This window comes from Hyla sarda, chromosome 4, assembly GCF_029499605.1.
Source record: "Hyla sarda isolate aHylSar1 chromosome 4, aHylSar1.hap1, whole genome shotgun sequence".
Lineage (NCBI taxonomy): Eukaryota > Metazoa > Chordata > Amphibia > Anura > Hylidae > Hyla > Hyla sarda.
In genome coordinates, this window is record NC_079192.1 from 72,238,973 (window position 1) to 72,254,142 (window position 15,170).

At 42.8% G+C, this 15,170-nt stretch overlaps 1 pseudogene; it reads left to right on the forward strand.

The window, feature by feature from the left end:
* Positions 1 to 246: 246 nt before the first annotated feature.
* LOC130267801 (U2 spliceosomal RNA) lies at positions 247 to 406 on the forward strand (annotated as a pseudogene).
* Positions 407 to 15,170: the final 14,764 nt, after the last annotated feature.

Sequence of the window (15,170 nt, forward strand, 5' to 3'; positions counted from 1 at the left end):
CATTTGTCACCAAAAGTGACATCTGTCACCACCACCTACACAACCAAGTTGAGGCATACTTAAAGGGGTAGTCTGCCCCTAGACATCTTATCCCCTATTCAAAGGATAGGGGATAAGATGTCTGATCATGGGGGTCCCGTCGCTGGGGACCCCCATGATTTCCCTGCTGCATAGATTGCATTTGTTTAAAGCGCAGATTGCAGAGCCGGAGCACCGTAGACTCGTGACGTCACAGCCACATCACTTATCGCTTCTCGGCCTTTTGGCTAAGATCAAGTGTAGTATCTGTTCTTATCAGTTTTCATGCTGGTGGGGATGGGTGCTGCATGGAGGATGCAGGTGTACCAGGGCTTTCCGGGGCTGGTTCTGAGGAATCAGCTCGACGGCTGCCCCGATGTGACCTGTTCCCTCCGGGTCTCGCCATGAGGCTGAGAGGGTCTAGAGCCGAGGTACTTTTGTGCCTCGGGGAGTGGTGACCCCGAGGTGCCGAAACTCACTGGGAATACTGGCTCACTGAGTTGAAGCACAGGCACCATAATCTCTTCACCTTGTGGCACTCACCTCTTGATTCCCGGCCTTCTGGCTAGGATCAGAGAAATTTTTATAGATCCGGCCGGATGTCCGGGCAGTATATCTGCACACATTCACTTATTGATTTCTTTTTGTCTCACTGTGTGACTTTTTGCGTGTTGTGTGTTCACAGGATTTGTCAGGATGCGGTAGCCCTTCTGGGTGTCCCTCCTGGCGGTCTAGGGGAGGTGTGTGTGGCCATTAGGTTCCGCACCTCCCTGCAAACACCCCGGGCACTCCTGCTTTGGCAGGGTACCTACCGTTATCGGCTCTGCGGGCAGATACCTTGGCTAACGCCAAGGGGGATTCCGGGAGCATTTGTGGTCCCCTAGTAGCGTCGGCGAAAAGGGACATCGAACCTGGAACCTCGCAGGTACCTTTTGGTCCGGAGGCGAAGGGTAAGGTTTGTTGGGGGGCCTCTCTCCTATCGGAGAAGGGCTTGCGATAGACCGCATCCTTTGTGCACGTTTTTTTTAGTGTAACACGTTTGCACTTTTTCTTGCACTTTGGGTGATTCGAGAGCATGTTCCTCGAAAGAAAAAAGAAAAAAAAAGAAAGACCTTTGTTATATTTACAAATGGCAAATGGTAGGCACTAGTGTTGCTCGCGAATATTCGCAATGCAAATTTTATTCGCGAATATCGCATATTCGCAAAAAATTTTTTCACAGTTCACATCACAGTGATCACCCCTCTCTGCTTCCAGCTTGTGTGGGTAAAGAAGGCTCTAAATCTACTGTGTGAGATTCGCTTATACAAATTTTCGCATATGCTAATTTTCGCTTATGCTAATTTTCGCTTATGCTCATTTTCGCATATGCTCATTTTCGCATATGCAAAATTAAAACGTGAATATTACGGATATGCGAATTTAGCGAATATACAACGAATATTCGTCCATATATTAGCAAAATATTGTGAATTCAAATATGGCCTATGCCGCTCAACACTAGAAGGCACGTGTCTTCTTTATTTTTTTTGGTTTGTGGCCGGGTAAAATGTATTAATAATTACTGCAAAACTTTCATGTGTCATATGTGTCTTTTAGAGTCTACATTGCGTTTACCTTACTGCTTAATAAGGTAAAATCTCAGATCATGCCATCAGTTGGTTTCCCCTTCTTCTTATACTAACTAATATTGTTAACCCCTTAAGGACCAATACCATTTTGACCTTAAAGGGGTACTCTGCCCCTAGACATCATAAGATGTCTGATCGCGGGGGTCCCACCGCTGGGGACCCCTGTGATCTCGTCTGCGGCACCCCGCTGTCATCACTGCATAGAGCAAACTCTGTGCATAATGATGGGCGATACATCACGGCTCCGCTCCCTCACAACGTCACGGCCTGCCCCTTTAATCCCTTAAGGACGCAGCCCTTTTTCACCTTAAGGACTGAGCCCTTTTTCGCAATTATGACCACCGTCGCTTTACGCATTAATAACTCTAAAACACTTTTACCGAATATTCTGATTCTGAGATAGTTTTTTTCGTGACATATTCTACTTTATTTTGGTGATAAATTTTCGGCATTACTTGCATCCTTTTTTGGTGAAAAATCGTAAAATTTCATGAAAATTTTGAAAATTTTGCATTTTTCTAACTTTGAAGCTCTCTGCTTGTAAGGAAAATGGATATTCCAAATACATTTTATTTTTATTCACAAATACAATATGTCCACTTTATGTTGGCATCATAAAATGGACATATTTTTATTTCAAAAAAACTAGAGGACAGCAATGTTCAAAAATTTCATGAAAATTGCAAAATCTGAAGGGACAGATGTTACAGAACTACAACTCCCAGCATGCCTGGGCAGTCTAGGCATGCTGAGAGTTGTAGTTTGGCAACATCTGGAGGGCTACCGTTTGGGCACCACTGTAACAGTGGTCTCCAAACTGTGACCCTCCAGATGTTGCAAAACTACAACTCCCAGCATGCCCAGACAGCCTTCTGCCTTCCTAGTGGTTGCCACAGTAAGGATTGCTTTACTTTCACTTTCATTCCCCCCCTAAAGCTTCCCTACCTGAGCCGGGATCTCTGCAGTCTCCAACATGATCTGCGGTCCCGAGGCCATCTTCTCCTCCAGGTACCATCCTCCATCTTCTGCCCGACATCCAGGGGTCGGCAAAATGGGGGGTTGCCATGGCGACTCACTGTCCTGCGCTGCCATTGATCAGAATCAGTTCTGACCAATGGCAGGGGATAGGAGGAGACTGCAGCACTGCAACCTCGCCCCTATCCCTCAAGATGATCAGGGCTTTGATTTCAGCAGGCATCCCGGTCCGGTCCCCAACCGGCTAGCGGCGGGGACCGGAATTCTCACGGGCGTATGCATACGCCCCTCGTCCTTAAGGACTCGGGATGCAGGGCGTATGCATATGCCCGGAGTCCTTAAGAGGTTAATGCAAGTCTATGGGAGGCGGCATGACGGCATAATGCGATCTGATCATCCATTTTAAGTGCTGCACTGGCGCAGATGCTGTGATCTGTATTGATCACAGCATCTGAGGGGTTAATGGTAGACATCAGTGCGATCGCTGATGTCCGACATTACCGGCGGGTCCTTGGCTGCTGACAGCAGCCCGGACCTGACGTGCATGATACAAGCACCGGTCCCGTGCTTGCGGTCATCACAGAGTGTAAATGTACGTCATGGTGCGTTAAGTACCACGGTACAATGACGCACATTTATGTCCATTGCCGTTACAGGGTTAAGACATGGGGGGAGAACCAACTAGAAGATGACATATCTTTAGCCAGAAGCTTAAAGGTGTACTCAAAAAAAAAAAAAAAAATTTAAAAAAAATCAACTGGTGTCAGAAAGTTAAGCAGATTTGTAAAATGTTATTTTAAAAAATCTTAACCCTTTCAGTAATTATAAGCTACTGTATGCTCCACAGGAAGTTATTTTCTTTTTAAAGAGTACCTGCCATCATCTCATTGCTTTATATTATGCTGCTTTGATGTTGCCCTCTTCATTACCTCCCCCCCCCCCCACAGTTTTTCTTTTTCATTTTCGCTCAGTATTTCCTTCATAATTCTCTTTCAAAGCTTGTTCACTGCAGCCAGTGTTCAATGTAGCTGAGGTGTGCCATGCAGCGTGCACAGCACTTGCTCCCATCTGTCTGATTGACAGGCAGGGCGCTAAGCTGTGATCGTCAGTGCCCAGGCTGCTTTATGAGATTTTGGACTCATGCATGAGTCTGAACTCTATGAGAGACTTCTGGCCGGGACATGTAGGGAGACTCCTAGTGGTCAGTTTTACAAGTGAAAATAAATATATCAATATCATTTTTTTTTATGACATGGTATTAGAAAGTTGTTTCTAATACAACAATTAACAACATGTAATGGCAGGTACTTTTTACATTTATTTTCTGTCTGAACACAGTGCTCTCTGCTGAAACATCTGTCTGTCTCAGGAACTGTCCAGAGCAGGATTGGTTTGCTATGGGGATTTGCTCCTACTCTGGACATTTCCTTAGTCAGACAGACGTGTCAGCAGAGAGCATTGTGTCAGACAGAAAATAAATGTTAAAAGAAAAGAACTTCCTCTGTAGTATATAGCAGCTGACAAGTAATGGAACGGTTAAGATTTTTTAATAGAAATTATTTACTAATCTGTATAACTCTCTGGCACAAGTTGATTTAAAAAAAAAAAAAGTTTTTCACCGGAGTACCCCTTTAAAAAGTCAAGAGGTGCTGAACATCCACAGGGCCATCATGACATTTAAAGGGGTTGTGCGCTGCCCTGCCTTTCGGAGCTCCGCACGCAGCGCCCGGAAGTTCATTACTCCGAACGCTGTGTGCGGGCTTCCGGGTTCGCGGCCGTCGGGCGTGACATCACGCCCGGCCCCCTCGTGACGTCATGCCCGCCCCCTCAACGAAAGTCTATGGGAAGGGGGCACGACCTCTGTCACGCCCCCTTCCCATAGACTTTGGTAGAGGGGGCGGGCGTGACGTCACGAGGGGGCCGGGCGTGGAGTCACGCCCGGCGGCCGCGAACACGGAAGCCCGCACACAGCGTTCGGAGTAATGAACTTCCGGACGCTGCGTGCGGAGCTCCGAAAGGCAGGGCAGCGCACAACCCCTTTAACCCCTTCCCGACCTATGACATACCTGTACGTCATGAGTGGGAAGGTGTTCCCGACCCATGACATACAGGTACGTCATGAACATTTTTGCCGCTACTCGCGGCATTCCGCAGCGCCCGGTAAGATGGTGGCTATCACTGATAGCCAGCCATCCTACCATGCGACCACGGGGAGTTTCATCCCCCCCCAGCGATCGCTGCTATCGGCTAGTCAAATCTGACTAGCTGATAGCAGCGTTTCGCTATCAGAATACTTAGCAGCGCGGTGTGTGAGTCCGGATCATGGGGATCGGGACACACACCGCTCTGCTAAGTGTCCCTTACCCGTCCCCCGGCGTCACTTACCCGATCATGCGGTGTCCCGAGCGGTCCCGGCGCGAGCGGCGTCCTCCAGGCGATCCCAGCGGTGGTGCGTCCCGGCGACGAGTTTCCAGCAGCAGGGCGGCATCTTCATTGGCAGCAGTGAGATCGCCGTAAAGCGATCTCACTGCTGCCTCTGGGTGTTTCAAAACTGCAACTCCCAGCATGCCCAGACAGCCTTTGGCTATCTGGGCATGCTGGGAGTTGTAGTTTTGCAACATCTGGAGGTCCACAGTTTGGAGACCACTGTATAATGGTCTCCAATCTGTGCTCTTCCAGATGTTGCAAAACTACAAATCTCAGCATGCTCAGTCTGTCCAGGCATGCTGGGAGTTGTAGTTCTGTAACATCTGGAAGAGCACAGATTGGAGACCATTATACAGTGGTCTCCAAACTGTGGACCTCCAGATGTTGCAAAACTACAACTCCCAGCATGCCCAGACTGCCCAAGCATGCTGGAAGTTGTAGTTCGGCAACATCTGATCCTTCAGATATTGCAGAACTACAGCTTCCAGCATGCCTGGGCAGTCTGGGCATGCTGGGAGCTGTAGTTTTGCAACAACTGGAGGTCCACAGTTTGGAGACCACTGTATAATGGTCTCCAATCTGTGCTCTTCCAAATGTTACAGAACTACAACTCCCAGCATGCCTGGACAGACTGAGCATGCTGAGATTTGTAGTTTTGCAACATCTGGAAGAGAACAGATACCGTTTCCTACTTCAGTGCCTCCAGCTGTTGCAATTGTTGCAAAACTATAACTCCCAGCATGCACTGACAGACCATGCATGCTGGGAGTTGTAGTTTTGCAACAGCTGGAGGCACACTGGTTTGGAAACACTAAATTTGGTTGCAAAACACTTGAAAAGTTTATTACTTAACTTAGTGTTTCCAAACCAGTGTGCCTCCAGCTGTTGCAAAACTACAACTCCCAGCATGTACGGACAGCCAAATTGCATGTTCGGAGTTTGCAACAGCTGGATGTTTGCCCCCTCCCACCAATGTGAATGTACAGGGTACACTCACATGGGCGGAGGTTTACAGTGAGTGCTGCAAGTTTGAGATGGCGCAAATTTTGCGCTGCAGCTCAAACTCCCAGCGGCAAACTTGCTGTGAACCTCTGCCCATCTGACTGTACCCTAAAAACACTACACTAACACTAACCTAAAATAGAAAGTAAAAAACACTACATATACACATACCCCTACACAGCCCCCCTCCCCCAAAAAAATGAAAAACGTCTGGTACTCTACTGTTTCCAAAACGGAGCCTCCAGCTGTTGCAAAATAACAACTCCCAGTATTGCCGGACAGCCATTGACTGTCCAGGCATGCTTGAGTTTTGCAACAGCTGGAGGCACCCTGTTTGGGAATCATTGGCATAGAATACCCCTATGTCCACCCCTATGCAAATCCCTAATTCAGGCCTCAAATGCGCATGGCGCTCTCTCACTTTGGAGCCCTGTCGTATTTCAGGGCAACAGTTTTGGGACACATATGGGGTATCACCGTACTCGGGAGAAATTGCCTTACAAATTTTGGGGGGGCTTTTTCTTCTTTAACCCCTTATGAAAAGGTGATGTCGGGGTCTACACCAGCATGTTAGTGTAAAAAAAGAAATTTTTTACACTGACATGCTGGTGTTGCCCTATACTTTTCATTTTCACAAGAGGTAAAAGGAAAAAAAGACCCTCTAAATTTGTAATGCAATTCCTCCAGAGTACGGAGATACCCCATATGTGGGCGCAAAGTGCTCTGGGGGCGCACAGCAAGGCCCAGAAGGGAGAGTGCACCATGTACATTTGAGGCGATTTGCACAGGGGTGGCTGATTGTTACAGCAGTTCTGACAAACGCAAAACAATAAATATCCATATGTGACCCCATTTTGGAAACTACACCCCTCACGGAATGTAATAAGGGGTGCAGTGAGAAGTTACACCCCACTGGTGTATGACAGATTTTTGGAACAGTGGTCTGTGAAAATGAAAAATAAAATTTTTCATTTGCACAGTCCACTGTTTCAAATATCTGTCAAACGCCAGTGGGGTGTAAATGCTCACTGCACCCCTTATTAAATTCCATGAGGGGTATAGTTTCCAAAATGAGGTCACATGTGGGGGGGTCCACTGTTCTGGCACCATAGGGGCTTCCTAAATGGGATATGCCCCCCAAAAACCCTTTCAGAAAAACTCACTCTCCAAAATCCCATTGTCACTCCTTCCCTTCTGAGCCCTCTACTGCGCCCGCCGAACACTTTACATAGACATATGAGGTATTTCCTTACTCGAGAGAAATTGGGTTACAAATTATAGGGTGATTTCTCTCCTTTTACCCCTTGTAAAAATTCAAAAATTGGGTCTACAAGAACATGCGAGTGTAAAAAATGAAAATTTTGAATTTTCTCCTTCACTTTGCTACTATTCCTGTGAAACACCTAAAGGGTTAAAACACTTATTGAATGTCATTTTGAATACTTTGGGGGGTGCAGTTTTTATAATGGGGTCATTTATGGGGTATTTCTAATATGAAGACCCTTAAAATCCACTTCCAACCTGAACTGGGCCCTGAAAAAGTACGATTTTGAAAATCTTGAGAAAAATGTGAAAATTGCTGCGGAACTTTGAAGCCCTCTGGTGTCTTCCAAAAGTAAAAACTTGTCAATTTTTTTATGCAAATATAAAGTAGACATATTGTATATGTGAATCAATATGTAATTTATTTGGAATATCCATTTTCCTTTTAAGCAGAGACTTTCAAAGTTAGAAAAATGCTAAATTTTCTAAAATTTTTGATTTTTACCAAGAAAGGATGCAAATATCAGTGAAATTTTACCAATAACATAAAGTAGAATATGTCACGAAAAAACAATCTCGGAATCAGAATGATAAGTAAAAGCATTCCAGAGTTATTAATGTTTAAAGTGACCAGATTTTCAAAAAATGCCCAGGTCCTGAAGGTGAAAATGGGCTGGGTCATGAAGGAGTTAAGGGGTAGCTATTCTTTTGGGGGGGTTCTTTTTATATGTCCTTTAATCCGAATTGCTCCTGAATTTCCGGCCATCAAAATATACATTGCAGTTCTCATCATCTACTGGCCAATAATAATAATAATAATAATAATAATAACTGCATCACATTCCCATTATGAACATCCGTATCATGATGCTTAGGCATCAAGAGAAACAATAGCGTCTAACAATCATTGTGAGACAGCAAACACAAGAAATAGCTGCTGTAGTATTCAATTGCCTTCATATTCAGTCTTTAACCTCATTTTTTTTTTTCTTTCAGATTTATGGCGACCCATCACACATAATATATTTTCATTTATCATTTGGTATGGTTTTGTTATGCCAGTCCCCATTTGGAAACCCTACAGCACCATTTACTTGACTACTTGTTGGGTTGCCCAATCTTGGTATTTCCAGGATTCATACTCTTTAAGTGTACTTTAGATTTTATCACAAAGCACTATAATGTTTTATTCATATACCTAATAAAAGTTTTAGTGACTCTTCCATACTCTGGTTCTTGTGCAGTGTAATTGAGTGCAACCACAAAGACAGTACTTTTATTTCCTGTCCTCTAGGTTATATTATGTAAAGCATTATTGTAGCTGCTGCGATGGTAGGAACACAAAATTATCCACAGAAAAGTATTGTGCCACAAAAATGTGGAAGAGCATATTCTATTGTATGGCAACATTTCCAAATCTATGACATCTTTTTGCTTTTGAGCGACCAGAAAATATTGAAAATATATTGGCTGTCCAGCTGTGTTATTGAAAATATACCAAAGGTAAAGCTCAACCAAGAAGTTCTGAAATTGTCCAAAAGTAAGACTGCATTGGTGGAAATTCTCTCAAGCACTAACCCTAATTTCTAGGTCTAGAACCTATAGAGTATTTGTGGTAAGAAACTCAAACCACAAGAACTCAATAGGACATACAGACCTGGTTGTTGTTCTAGTTTAAAAAAAGTGTTTAAGGTTTTTTTGCAGACATATCCTCACCACAGAACTGGGGCAATTTGTATTCTGTGATATAAGGATTAAAGTGGTTTTCTGATGGTGAAACCTATTTTCAACAAATAAAGGACATACAGTCATGGCCGTAAATGTTGGCACCCCTGAAATTTTTCTAGAAAAATAAGTATTTCTCACAGAAAAGGATTGCAGTAACACATGTTTTGCTATACACATGTTTATTCCCTTTGTGTGTATTAAAACTAAACCAAAAAAAGGGAGTAAAAAAAAGCAAATTGGACCTAATGTTACACCAAACTCCAAAAACGGGCTGGACAAAATGATTGGCATCCTTAATTTATATTTGGTTGCACACCCTTTGGAAAAAATAACTGAAATCAGTCACTTCCTATTACCAACAAAAAGCTTCTTACACCTCTCAGACGGAATGTTGGACCACTCTTCCTTTGCAAACTGTTCCAGGTCTCTCTTATTGGAAGGGCGCCTTTTCACAAAAGCAATGTTAAGATCTCTCCACAGGCGTTCTATGGGATTTAGATCTGGACTCATTGCTGCCACTTCAGAACTCTCCAGCGCTTTGTTGCCATCCATTTCTGGGTGCTTTTTGACATATGTTTGGGGTCATTGTCCTGCTGGAAGACCCAAGATTTTGGACGCAAACCCAGCTTTCTGACACTTGGCTGTACAGTGCGACCCAAAATCCATTGGTAATCCTCATATTTCATGATGCCTTGCACACATTCAAGGCACCCAGTGCCAGAGGCAGCAAAACAACCCCAAAACATCATTGAACCTCCACCACATTTCACTGTAGGTAAAGTGTTCATTGCTTTGTAGGCCTCATTCCGTTTTCAGTTAACAGTAGAATGATGTGATTCACCAAAAAGCTCTATCTTGGTCTCATCTGTCCACAAGATGTTTTCCAAGAGGAATTTTGGCTTACTCAAGTACATTTTGGCAACATGTAGTCTTGCTTTTTTATGTCTCTGTGTCAGCAGTGGGGTCCTCCTTGGTCTCCTGCCATAGCCTTTCATTTAATTTAAATGTCGGTGGACAGTTTGCGCTGACACTGATGCTCCCTGAGCCTGCAGGCGGATTGAATATCCTTGAAACTTGTTTGGGGCTGCTTATCCACCATACAGACTATCCTGCATTGACGCCTTTCATCAATTTTTCCCTTCCGTCCACATCCAGGGAGATTAGCTACTGTGCCATGGGTTGCAAACTTCTTGATAATGTTGCACACTGTGGACAAAGGCAAATCTAGCTCTCTGGAGATGGACTTGTAACTTTGAGATTGTTGATATTTTTCCACAATCTTCTACTCTTTCTTTTGTCCATGCTTAGTGTGGCACACACAGGCACACAATGCAAAGACTAAGTGAACTTTTCTCCTTTTTATCTGCTTTCAGGTGTGATTTTTATATTGCCCACACCTGTTACTTGCCCCTGGTGAGTTTAAAGGAGCATCACATGCATGAAACAATCTTATTTTTCCATAATTTTGAAAGGGTGCCAATAATTTTGTCCAGTGAAAATGAACAAAAAGAGGTGCGCTCCTAGTGAAATATTGCGGGGTAATAAGTAAGATGAATGTAAAATATTGCACCTTACCATATGGTGTTGCACTGAGAGTGCAACACCTTCGAAGACATATAGACTCTATGAGCCAATGAAGGTAGCTGCCTCCGCGTCCCTTTTCCCGTGACTCTGCGGTCCGGTAAGAAAATGAGGAAAGGATAAAAGATATGGAACCTCCGGACGGCGCCTTCCTTGGAAAATGAAAAAAAACTTGCCAGAGCGTTAAAAAGGCAAATTTTCTATTTCTTAAAATGGTGCAACTTAAAAGTTTCGAATCCGGACCGGATTCTTCGTCAGGCAGTATGAGTTACAAGAAAAAAGGCACCAGTTTTTAAATGTTCAGATGATGGCAGTTTCATCATCTGAACATTTAAAAACTGGCGCCTTTTTTCTTGTAACTCATACTGCCTGACGAAGAATCCAGTCCGGATTCGAAACTTTTAAGTTGCACCATTTTAAGAAATAAAAATTTGCCTTTTTAACGCTCTGGCAAGTTTTTTTCATTTTCCAAGGAAGGCGCCGTCCGGAGGTTCCATATCTTTTATCCTTTCCTCAATAATTTTGTCCAGACAATTTTGGGAGTTTGGCGTGACATTATGTCCAATTTGCTTTTTTACCTCCCTTTTTTGGTTTAGTTCCAATACACACAAATGAAATAAACATGTGTATAGCAAAACATGTGTTACTGCAATCCTTTTCTGTGAGAAATACTTCATTTTCTTGAAAAATTTCAGGGGTGCCAACATTTAAGGCCATGACTGCACATTGGTAAAATTACTTTACTACCTTTCTGTGGGCCTCATGCTTTCCTTCTTCTACAGATGCAAAGTGTCTACCCAACCTCCTCTCTAGTGTACATCCTGTAATAGACTTCTTGTTCCAGCTGTACACTCTAGATAAGAATTGAACAGGTGTAGCAAGGTGGGGGGAGCTAGCTGAATTACCAGCTAGAATGTACAGCAGGAGCACAAAGTTATTCACATGATGTACACTAGACAGGAAGTAGGACAATAAAGACAACAAAGCAGACAGTTTGCATCAGAAGCAGAAGGGATGCAAGAATGACCACAGAAAAGCTAGTAAAGAAAACTTTATTGTCAAATGTATGTTCATTATTAAACATTTGAAAATATCTTTCATCCTCAAAAAAAACACCTGTAGAATTTACATTGAAATATGTATCAAAAATGTTTTAAGGAAAAGTTTGAGAACCCCTGGCTTGAATATGTTATATAATTGTCTTAGTACGTATGAATATCGTACCTGTCTATGAGTGGTGACAAGGATGGTCTAAGTTCATTGTTCGTTACATTCTAACCTTTCCAGCTGCAATGCAGTCTCATGCCATTTCAGATTCACCTCCATGGTTGACTGAAGGCATCAATTCCTCCAACATAGTTTGACCAGCTCTGCAGTGAACAGTTGTCCTTCTATTTGATCAGTGCATTCTCAATTCAGCAAAAGCAGTGAATTACAGTATGTGGCCGCTACTGTTTGATAGATCTGCTTTGTGCTTGTAAAACATTTTTACTCAAGAACGACCCATGGATTAGTGTATTATAATTTAACCATTTGTCCCTATTTTCCAGTTTTTAAAATGGTTATTCCATGAAGGACACTCATCGTGATAAGTATTAGATCAGACTCAGCTATCTTTATCAGGCTCATAGGGTTAAAAAGAACAACAGCATGCATGTCTGACCACCACTTCAATTAATCCAGGGGAGATGGCTTCTTTAATCTCATAATCAATGGGGGTTTCTCATTGATTATGAGTTTGGGGTCCCAGTGAGCAAACCCCAATCGATCAGACACTCCTCACAACCTATTCTGCAGAAAGGAGACCAGCCTTTTTGAGTCATTGGGTTTTGCTAAAGATGAGCCTGGTCAATGAAGCCACCACCTCAGAACCTGAAGACTATTTATTTCTTAAATTGCATCCTCCTTCTTTGCTGTTTAGGTTGGAACCAATTTACCATAGTAATGGACAATATTGTATGAAAAATTTAGTTTCCTACTTCTTGCCTAGTTGCCTATCCTGTACCATACCAAAAGCTCATCTGGCAAAGGAACTTTTCCAATGCAACTGGACTACTTACTCTCCTACCTGCATCTTTTTAAAACTTTTGGTTGGAAGTAGACTTTATCTATCCATATATGAATATCTAGTCTGTGATTTGTGTGCACTGTTTTGTTGAGAGTATTTGTATCCTTTGATTAATTTTTGTGTTGTGTGCACTTGTGTCCATTCTAGTTAAAATCCCCAGAAAATACAGAACAAGTTATAAAATAAACTAAACAATACAGATATCCCAATAAAATGTTTAGTTCCAAAAGAGCTAGTAGCCTCTAAGGCCAACAGGGAACAGTACGGTGCTGTCCATTTGTGTGATTTCTGCCTGAGGCTGGAGACGGTGAGTGGTAGGCCAGAGACTCAGGACAGACATGGAGAATGGATGGCTCTCTGGAATACTGGCTTTGGGGGTATATATTCACAAAATTGGACAGTACTCAGCAGAAAGACATATGATTAGAAACGGTACAGTAAGTGAATTGCTGTTTAAACCTGTATAGGTGATTTAACTAGCTGTGTCTACTCTCATCGATTATCTGTAAATCTCACTCATTTAGAGGCAGTCTTACTGACATGTTAAGCATTGCTAGAAATTCACTCATAAAAATCATTACAACTCCTCACTTTATGGCTCAGAATTTCCTAATTTTGCTGATTTTGGCAATATATAGCTACATTAAATCTCTTTTTAAACTCGGCACCCAAAGGGATAAAATTAACTAGAGTATATTAATGCAAATAAGACATCTACAGATACCGTAAAAGAAACCATTCCTCCCAAGCCGGTAGGTTCATCTGGAAAACATTGTGTCCAAAGGAAAAAGATAATAACATCCCTCTTCTATTCTTGATATTGTATAGTTCTATATTCAGAAGGATAACATGACATAGTAAAGTGGTATTAAAATGTATTACAAATGTAATAAACAGTAGTGCAGGGTTGTATAGTATACAATAACATAGTTAAATACGATACACAGCAGTATAGAGTTGTTTAGCAGACTGTAGTAGGATATAATATAATACAGCGTACCGTAGCATGGTATAGCATAGTACAGTGTAGCGTATGGTCACTTGCTGTAGTGTAATAGTAGTATAGGGTTGTACAGTTTAGTACAATACAGAGTTATATAGTATGTGTAATACGGTATAGTGTTTGATATGTTAGTAAAGTGAAATTATTTGTAGTGTATGATATTAGAACACAGTGAGGTGAAATGTTGTATAGTATAAATTAGCAAAGTAAAGTCTAGTATAGTATACTGTAGTACAGTATACAAAGTATACATCATATAATATAGTGTAGGATAAAATACTTTAGCAAATTATAGGATAGTGAAGCATAGTGTAATAGAATACAGTTTTCACAGTATAGAAGCACAATGACGAAAGAAAGACTTGGCAACTCACATTTCCTGCATAAACTCTGCTTCTCTTTATTCAAAGAGGTATAGCAGGGAACACATCATTGCATAGGGAGGACAGGAAAGGAGACAGGGGGTGCTGGTAGGACTGTGCGGTTTCGTGCCAATCTGGAACTTCTTTGAGCTAGATGCACACTGAGTCCACAAGAACTACCTGCTGATAAGGCAGGTGAGGCAAGGGGGAGGAGAAGAGACAGGTACGGGCATTAACATATGCAAATAGCAAGGCAAACAATAATACGAATAAAACATAACAAAATCCTACACTAAGATTTTTGTCTATCATTGAGGCCAGCCGGCCCCAAGGCACTTAACTTCAAAATTCATCGGGACTCACTTTGTAAAAGTAACCAGTGTCTATCCCCACCCTGTTTAGGGATATTAACCATTTCCAAACCAGCAAATGTATGCAACGTTTGTTCCCGCTGTGGACTTCACGCATATGACAAATAAATCTAGGGGCTCCATGGCCTGTAATCAGGGAACGTAAATGGTCCCTTACTCTATTAAATAAGCATCTTTTTGTTTTCCTTATATAGTAAAGTCCACAAGAGCAAATTAGAGCATAAACAAGGTAAGTAGGACGACAAGTAAAAATAAATGGGATAACATGTTCAAAACCTCCAATATGGATAACTCTGCTGTTAATATTCAAAGCACAAAATGATATGTTATAGTAATATATAGTATAGTATGTGTCACGATTCGGCTGGCAGGTGGTGGATCCTCTGTGCCAGAGAGGGATTGGCGAGGACCGTGCTGGTGAACCGGTTCTAAGTTGCTACTGGTATTCACCAGAGCCCGCCGCAAAGCGGGATGGTCTTGCAGCGGCGGTAGCAACCAGGTCGTATCCACCAGCAACGGCTCAACCTCTCTGACTGCTGAAGATAGGCGCGGTACAAGGGAGTAGACAAGAGCAAGGTCGGACATAGCAGAAGGTCGGGGCAGGCAGCAAGGATCGTAGTCAGGGGCAACGGCAGGAGGTCTGGAACACAGGCTAGGAACACACAAGGAAACGCTTTCACTGGCACGATGGCAACAAGATCCGGCGAGGGAGTGCAGGGGAAGTGAGGTATAAATAGGGAG